At 40.2% G+C, this 9,275-nt stretch overlaps 1 long non-coding RNA gene across 6 annotated transcripts in view; it reads right to left on the bottom strand.

The window, feature by feature from the left end:
* LOC109573666 (uncharacterized) overlaps positions 1-9,275 on the bottom strand; it is a 70,422-nt gene that overhangs the window by 31,874 nt on the left and 29,273 nt on the right. The gene's annotated exons all lie outside the window — the stretch shown is intronic.

Genomic DNA, 9,275 nt, shown 5'->3' with positions numbered 1-9,275 from the left:
CTGCAAAAGTGATATAGAAATGCAAGCATAAATAGCAGAAAAGATTAGACAAGAAAATAATTTCTTATTTAAAGGGGAAAAAAGTCTTGAATCTGAGGAATCATTAGAACAAACTTGAAAAATGACACCATGCCCATTAAGGATAGTGGTGTAGGTGTAAGTATAGGCTTCTGTAGCAATAAACACTCCTACCGTGCAGGCAGTGCCATGATGCAATAACTAGGATCCACAGCCGTGGGCTTTTTCCAGGTGACAGACATACCATCTGGAACCTCAGATATCAGAAGACAGTACAAACAGGCTGCTGATTTGAAAATCAAAATCAACAGAGATTTAGTCCAGGCAGATATTACAGCAAATATTCAGTAACTGAAGAATTAATGAGTCAAATGAGAAACCTACACTGCTCAACCTCTTTCTCTTTTATTTTATTTTATTTTATTTTTAAACTTTACAATATTGTATTGGATCTGCCATATATCGAAATGAATCCGCCACAGGCATACATGTGTTCCCCATCCTGAACCCTCCTCCCTCCTCCCTCCCCATACCATCCCTCTGGGTCGTCCCAGTGCACCAGCCCCAAGCATCCAGTATCGTGCATCAACCTCTTTCTTATAGGTAATAGTTTTGTGAGATTTTTAAAATAAAAAATAATGTATTGCAACATATACATAGCTAGGCTTCTATTTTTTAGGTAACTGCTGCTAGTGATCAAAATTCCAGAACTATTTTTAAATGGGCAAGGACATAAGGGTTATTGATTACCTCGATTTGTCATTAAAAACAAAAAGCAGTCTTCTGTTCAAAAGGGGGTTGTATTCCAAGAGTTGTTTATAAATTTTTCTATGTAACAAACACATTTCACACTTACTATTTGTCACATATTATTCCTAGTCCTTTACGAATATAATTGGTTTAATCCTTATGACAACTCTATGAAATAGGAACTGGTGTCTTCATTTTACAGATGAAGAAACACCAAGGTACAGAGATGTTAAGTAATTTTCTCAACCTCACACAGCTGGTAAATAGCCTGATAATAATTGGAGAGCTGGAAGTGCAAAAATGTGGTTCCAGGATTCTTTAGGCTCCATGACAATGCTGACCTTTGGGAACTTGAATATATTTTCTTAGAACAAAGTTATTATTGTTTTTGTTGTTCAGTCACTAAACTGTGTCCAACTCTTGTGACCCCATGGACTGCAGGCCTCCCCATCCCTCACTATCTCCCAGATTTTGCCCAAGTTCATATTCATTGAACATGCTATAAATGAACAATGTTATACATAGTTATAAAATTTCTCGCTGGCTTATTTTACCACAGGTAGCGGGCGATGGCACCCCACTCCAGTGCTCTTGCCTGGAGGATCCCATGGACGGAGAAGCCTGGTGGGCTGCAGTCCATGGGGTCGCAAAGAGTCAGACACAGCTGGGCGACTTCCCTTTCACTTTTCACTTTCATGCATTGGAGTAGGAAATGGCAACCCACTCCAGTGTTCTTGCCTGGAGAATCCCAGGGACGGGGGAGCCTGGTGGGCTGCTGTCTATGGGGTCGAACAGAGTCGGACATGACTGAAGTGACTTAGCAGCAGCAGCAGCAGCTGAGCTGAAATTCTGTAGATCTGTTGATGTACTATCCCTGGTTCCCATCACAGTGTCAGTCAGAGCAAGCACGCAATAAATGTTCCTTGAGTTTAATATACAAAGGACACCTCACTATTGACATCAGCACTCTAGAAGGACTTGGAGCATCCAACAGCAGGAACATAGGTGTTCTCCTTCCCAGCCTCGCCCACACTGGTCCCAACAGCTTGAGAGTGGAAAGGAATTTGGACTAATGGGTCAATGGAGGTGGAACAAGTCTTTGGCAACAGTTGACATATGGGAGTCTTGGTTTTAACAGCAGCCTAAAATTTCAGTAACAAAACTAAGGAGAGAATCTGGGTTTTTACTGCTGAGTAGGAGGATATGATTGCAAGTCTGTGACAGAAGGTGGTGTGAAACATATAATGGAATGGCAAGCTGAGTCGATAGGACCAAGCTACAGGGAAACTGGGTCTCTAACTAGGACAGCTGTTTGTAAGCAAGGGAAGATGATAAATAAGCCATCAGCAACCAAGAGTTTACAGCTAGGTCAACCACCGAGACAGTAAATAAACTCTATTGTTACTTGGTTTTTTTTAAAAAGCAAGTTATTTTTCTGACACTTGCTCAACATTGTGAAAATTATATAAGACTTGATGTGATCATATAACAAGGAACAAAAATTTTATGCACATTCTTCAAAATTAGGGACCATGACCTTCCAAGATCTGAGTGCTTTTTGCAAGATGCCCAATTAATAATTGAGAAAAATTGACTTATTACTGTGTATAAAGTATAAACTAATAATATAGTAATAGAATGATAATAAAGTAGAATAATACTGCTGCTGCTAAGTCGCTTCAGTCATGTCCAACTCTGTGCAACCCCATAGACAGCAGCTCACCAGGCTCCCCCGTCCCTGGGATTCTCCAGGCAAGAACACTGGAGTGGGTTGCCATTTCCTTCTCCAACAAATGAAAGGGAAAAGTGAAAGTGAAGTTGCTCAGTCGTGTCTGACTCTTCGAGACCCCATGGACTGCAGCCTACCAGGCTACTCCATCCATGGGATTTTCCAGGCAAGAGTACTGGAGTGGGGTGCCATTGCCTTCTCCGAGAATAATACTAAAACAAGATCAATAGAATAAAATTAGAGAATTATAAAAAGAGGTAATAGAATAAACAGAATAATCAATAAATATAACAAGTGAATAATAAGTAATACACTAATAAGTGAACAGAATAATAACTGAATAGAGTAGTAGGTGAATGGTAAATGAATGAAGCAATAGAACCAGCTATTAACTATTACATTCAGCATAAATGATGCAATGAATTTGAAATAATCATATGACCTTGTGAGCAATTAAGGAAGCAGGTATTAATTACCATATGTAAAATAAACAGCTAGTGGGGAGTTGCCGCACAACACAGGGAGCTCAACCTGGTGCTCTGTGACAACCTAGAGGGGTGGGATGGGGGGAGGTGGGAGGGAGGTTCAAGAGGGAGGGAATATATGTATACTTATGGCTGATACACATTGCTGTATGGCAGAAACCAACACAACATTGTAAGGCAATTATCTTCCAATTAAAAATAAATAAAGGGCTTCCCTGGTGGCTCAGGGAATCTATCTGCCAGTGCAAGAGTCACGAGTTTGATCCCTGGGCCAGGAAGATCCCACGTGCCATGGAGCAACTAAGCCCATGAGCCACAACTACTGAGCCTATCTATGCTCTAGAGTCTGGGACCCGCAACTACTGAGCCCACGTGTTGTGACTGCTGAAGCCCGAGCATTCTAGAGCTTGTGCTCCACAACAAGAGAGGCCGTCGCAGTGAGCAGCCCTCCCAACCCAACTAGACGGTAGCCCCTGCTCGCCACAACCAGAGAAAAGTCTGCACACAGCAACGAAGATCCAACACAGCCAAAAATATTTTACATAAAGAACTAGACAAGGTATTTTTAATTGATTAATTTTGAAAAAGAAAGCAGGTATTAGATTTAACCTTTCTCCAAAATAAGTTATTCTGAAGCTATCAAAATTCCCAAATCTAATTTTGAAAATCTTATGGCATAGCAGGAAGACATGATTCCAGTTTGTTCAAACAGACATTTTGGTCCAACTTCCTCTTTGCAGAAAACAGCAAAATCTACAAAGCAATGTAATGGAGAATATTCTTTATCTTATGAATAAATAAACAAATTAAAATGCAGATGCCTTGGAGCTTTATTTAGGCAATACCATTAACTACTTTGAGATCTTAAAGAAATCATCACTCTGAGTTTTGAATTTTTTTATTTTAAAAGAAATAAATTGGTCTAAATCATTATACATGCTTCATCCCTTTCTAAGTGGTAGAGAATTATTCAAAACTTGCCTATCTAGTCTTGTCTTTGGACTAGACAGCAGAAAATGGATATAATTTAATAGAAAATATTTTAGAAATAGTCTTATTTGAAGCAATTTTTAAGCAGTTTCCAAAAGCACTGGTATTAAAGTAAGGTTTATCTACAGAACAAAATGGAGGTCAAATGCCCATTTAATGTCTTGAAAACTTTGATGAGTGCTGGCCTATGAAAACCAAATTGAAGAAAGAGACTTATCACAAAGTAGAATCACGCCTCACTCTTGTCTACCTCACTTTCAAAACAATAATTTTCTTCAAGATTCATTTTATTAATAGCAAAAGCAATCACAGAAAATAGAAGTACAGTTTTAATTTAGTTTAAAAATATTTTCTACCTTAATAGAATATGGTAGAAATCCATCCCAACACCAAGCGGAATGAATACATGGAGCTCGTAAGCCAAGTGACTCCAAATTTTGACTGCACAATTTAATCTTGTCCCAGCTGCAGTTTGGCGCCACCTTCTGGCCGCTGTCTTCTATGTCTAAAATCAAGAGAGAATTCTGGGACCAGCTAACTTCAAGAAAGTAGCCCATGGGTGTTTTCATTGCATTATATATGGCTGTTCAAGGACTGATGTCCCCAATATATAAATTCATGAGCATATATCTATGAGTTAACCATACCAATCAGAAATGGGTACATGATATATATAAGCAATTCATAAAGTATGAATGGCCAACTGGCATTAAAAAGTGACCAATGGCCAATATCTGTAGTAATCCAAGAAAGGCGTTAAACAGATCCAGTTTGTTTTATGATTATACTCATGGTGTAGGGAAAAGGCACTAATACTTCGCTGGATGGATTGTAAATTGGCAAAAACTTCAGCACCAGATATTTAAGAAAATAATATATCTTAAAGAGCCAACAGCTCTATTTCTAGAAATTTATTCTTAAATAATCAGTTATTTATTATGTGTCTATTCCTCCTAGCAGTGTTTTATCACAGTGAAAAATCAGACATAATAAAACATCTGACAATGAAGAATCAACAGACCATCAAAAGTCCGTAAGAGGAGAGTCATCAGCCATTAAGGATGTTCAGGTTCATGGACTGACCTGAAAAGATGTCAGTCATCAATTAAATAAAAAGTAGAGTTTCAACACAGTAAATACATTATCATCTACTTTTAAAAGAAAAAGAATTGTACACTAATTATATACGTGCTCATTAAAAAATGGAAACAATATACCTATAAACGTTAACAGTGATTATGCACTGGTAGGGAAAATATGGCTGATGTTTATTCCTGCTACATGTTTATATACATTTTCTAATTTTTTTTGAAATAAATATTGGTAAAATTTTTGAATCTTCCAAGAAAAACCATCTGTTTGTTTAAATGTTTTTACAATGAATATGTTCCTATTTTTAATCTTTAAGGAAAAATGAAAGAGTAGTCAAGAGGTAAGTAATGTCATAGAAACTTTAAGAACAATTAAGGAAGAAGTGTGTGGGGAGGAGAAGCTGGTAAATTAGGAACTGGTGACTGGAGTAAGAAAAGCGTTCTAGAAGAGGTGGGGTTTGAATGGTGGCAAAATGTGGACACACGGAAAGGAGATAAGCAGGCATGGTTTGGGTCCTTGGCTGGCTCCAGGACGAATCATATCCAAGTGCTTCTAGAAATGCCCAGTCACCTACCGTGAAGAGGTGATAGGTCAGTGTATGAACATCACCCATTTACCCTTTTTAGAAGTATCAGGGACTTCCCTGGTCATCCAGTGGTTAAGACTTCGCCTTCCATTGCAGAGGGTGTGGGTTCCATCCCTGGCTGGGGAACTAAAATTCCATATGCCTCATGACCAAAAAATCAAAACATAAAACAGAAGCGGTGCTGTGACAAATTCAATAAAGACTTTTAAAGAAGAAATATCAATACTTGTGTCCACTCTGCACCTAGAAGGGCAATGGTAGGCCCTGGACTTGCTGCTGAACCCCACTGTGGGAAGAACACTAGGCTAACCACCATGCACCCTTCAACCTAAGATTCGCAGACACCAGGTTTCTCTGTCTCCTTCCAGGACACAGGCATCAGAGAACTATTGCTTGCTGGGACCTGTTTCTCATTCATCTAGCCAAGCCCCACATTAGTTCTTTTTCTCCCTTCCTGAAAAGATCTGGCTTCTTAATCAGCATTCCCACGTGTTCCCTTCATGCAATAGTAACCATATAGACTGGCCCCCAGGTTCAACCCTCCAAGCCTGGCTCAGATCTACAGCCTCTCTATTCAGACTTGTCCTGTCCTGTGAGCTCTTCCCATCTGAGACCACAGCTCTGCAATGGTTTCCCAACAACCGTGTTCTCCTAGGGTCAGCCCTGTGCCTCTTCTCTCCCAGCAAGCCCCGGCGCCAGTGCGGGTAAACTGTCTACCTGAGCCTGCCCCAGTGCCTGGGATGAACACTGGTGGGACTGGTCCGATGAGCACCGAGATCACTCACAGGCAAAAAACAACTTGGCTAAATACTAGAAAGATCTCCAAGTGTGTTCCATTAACTTGTATATGACATTCTCGTTATTATTTTCACCTTTCCTGTACCCACAGTTATGTCTCCTTTCCCATTTCTAATTTTTTACTTTTTAATCTCTCTCTCTTTTCCTAAATCAGAGTCACAAAGATGTGACTCTGATTTAGTCACAAAGATGTGACTCTGATTTAATGGTCTCTTTAAAGGACCAGTTTTTAAGTATCTGTATGTATTTGTTCAGAGAAGGCGATGGCACCCCACCCCAGTACTCTTGCCTGGAAAATCCCATGGATGGAGGAGCCTGGTAGGCTGCAGTCCATGGGGTCGCTAAGAGTCGGGCATGACTGAGTGACTTCACTTTCACTTTTCACTTTCATGCATTGGAGAAGGAAATGGCAACCCACTCCAGTGTTCTTGCCTGGAGAATCCCAGGGACGGGGGAGCCTGGTGGGCTGCCGTCTATGGGGTCGCACAGAGTCAGACATGACTGAAGTGACTTAGCATAGCATAGCATGTATTTGTTATTTTCTATCTCTATGTCAGCTCTTCTTGTTATTCACTTATTTTTCATCTATTTTATTGTGTTGTTCTTTTTAAAAAATTTTTATAGTAAGGTTCTTCATTGTTAGTCTCTCTTTAATAATGCAGCTATTTGAGGTTATACACTTTCCTCTACAATTTTAGCTATAACCCCAAAGTCTAGGTCTGGAGTTTTCTTCTTTTCATTACTTTCTAGTTGGCTCATCATATCAGGTTTGATTTTCTTTGGTCCAAGAGTTATTTAGGAAAATGTGTCTGAATTTATAAATTAAGGTTGTTCCATTTGTCTTTTTATTGCTGAATTCTAATTGTGTCAAATAAAAACAAATCTGGACTTAGATGACTTTCATTAGAAAGACTCTTGCAATAGGGAGATTGCTCTGATGTCAGACATCCATAAGCATGTCAAAATCATGCAGAAAAGGGTTTTTTTTTTAAATAGATTAAAATAGGAGGCAGGCAGAGATACACAGAATTTTTGGAGAGGAAGCAAGACAAGCAAGGAGGAAAGACCTCTGGGATCTGACAGGAAAAGAGTCTGCTTCTCCTGAGGTCAGCTGATTCCAAGGAGCAGTTATAAAGGGGGCATTTCCACTTTTTTTGTGCTTGCTCAAGCTTGAGGGCACATGTGCCACAGCTAGAGAGTCCATGCACATGATGCAAAGATCTCACAACTAATGCAGCCAGCTAAATAAATTTTTCTTTAAAAGGCATGAGATTAAGGGCCTGAGAGCCCTTAGCAAAGGTGACTGTGACCATTTTGGGGAAGGATGACCATGTGGGATCACTTTACAGCTCAGAAGGTTCAGTCCCCAAACTTCTGGAGACTCATGGAAAGTGACCTGCTCAAAAAAAAAAAAAAAAAGTCAGAAGAAACTGAGGGGTCAACCTCCAAGAGACAGAGACGAGACTCCCCAGCAAATTGAGTTAGTAATGGCAAGAGACATGGGAGCCTGGGTCCTGCCGCTCATATCACCATCTGGGTTATAGATGTCTGTGAGTTCTCTAAGTAGAATCTACTGTCTACCTTGTATGAAGGAAAATCCAAGAGGACCTTTCAAGCAAAAACAGTCAAACTCTGTGCTTATTTCAGTTCAGTTCAGTTCAGTCACTCAGTCATGTCCAACTTCTTGTGACCCCATGGACTGCAGCACACCAGGCTTCCCTGTCCATCACCAACTCCCAGAGCTCACTCAAACTCATGTCCATTGAGTGAGTGATGCCATCCAGCCATCTCATCCTCTGTCGTCCCCTTCTCCTCCCATCTTCAATCATTCCCAGCATCAGGGTCTTTTCAAATGAGTCAGTTCTTCAAATCAGGTAGCCAAAATATTGGAGTTTCAGCTTCAGTTCAGTCCTTCCAAGGAATATTCAGGACTGATCTCCTTTAGGATGGACTGCTTGGATCTCCTTGCAGTCCAAGGGACTCTCAAAAGTCTTCTCCAATACCACAGTTCAAAAGCATCAATTCTTCGGCGCTCAGCTTTCTTTACAGTCCAACTCTCATATCCATACATGACTACTGGAAAAACCATAGCTTTGACTAGATGGACCTTTGTTGGCAAAGTAATATCTCTGCTTTTTATATGCTGTCTAGGTTGACCATAACTTTCCTTCCAAGAAGCAAGCATCTTTTAATTTCACAGCTGCAATCACCATCTGCAGTGATTTTGGAGCCCAAAAAAATAAAGTCAGCCACTGTTTCCACTGTTTCCCCCTCTATTTGCCATGAAGTGATGGGACTAGATGCCATGATCTTAGTTTTCTGAATGTTGAGCTTTAAGCCAACTTTTTCACTCTCCTCTTTCACTCTCATCAAGAGGCTCTTTAGTTCCTCTTCACTTTCTGCCATAAGGGTGGTATCACCTGCATATCTGAGCTTATTGATATTTCTCCCGGCAATCTTGATTCCAGCTTGTGCTTCTTTCAGCCCAGCGTTTCTCATGATGTACTCTGCATATAAGTTAAATAAACAGGGTGTTTCACAATATAGAGGCTTGACGTACTCCTTTCCTGATTTGGAACCAGTCTGTTGTTCCATGTCCAGTCCTAACCGTTGCTTCTTGATCTGCATACAGATTTCTCAGGAGGCAGGTCAGGTGGTCTGGTATTCCCATCTCTTGAAGAATTTTCCACAGTTTGCTGTGATCTACACAGTCAAAGCCTTTGGCATAGTCAATAAAGCAGAAATAGATGTTTTTCTGGAACTCTCTTGTTTCTGCTTTTTCAATGATCCAACTGATATTGGCAATTTGATCTCTGGTTCCTCTGCC

Source organism: Bos indicus, chromosome 19 (genome assembly GCF_029378745.1).
Source record: "Bos indicus isolate NIAB-ARS_2022 breed Sahiwal x Tharparkar chromosome 19, NIAB-ARS_B.indTharparkar_mat_pri_1.0, whole genome shotgun sequence".
In the NCBI taxonomy this organism is placed as follows: domain Eukaryota; kingdom Metazoa; phylum Chordata; class Mammalia; order Artiodactyla; family Bovidae; genus Bos; species Bos indicus.
The sequence above is the reverse complement of the archived record's forward strand: the minus strand, read 5'-3'. Positions and strand labels throughout refer to the sequence as shown.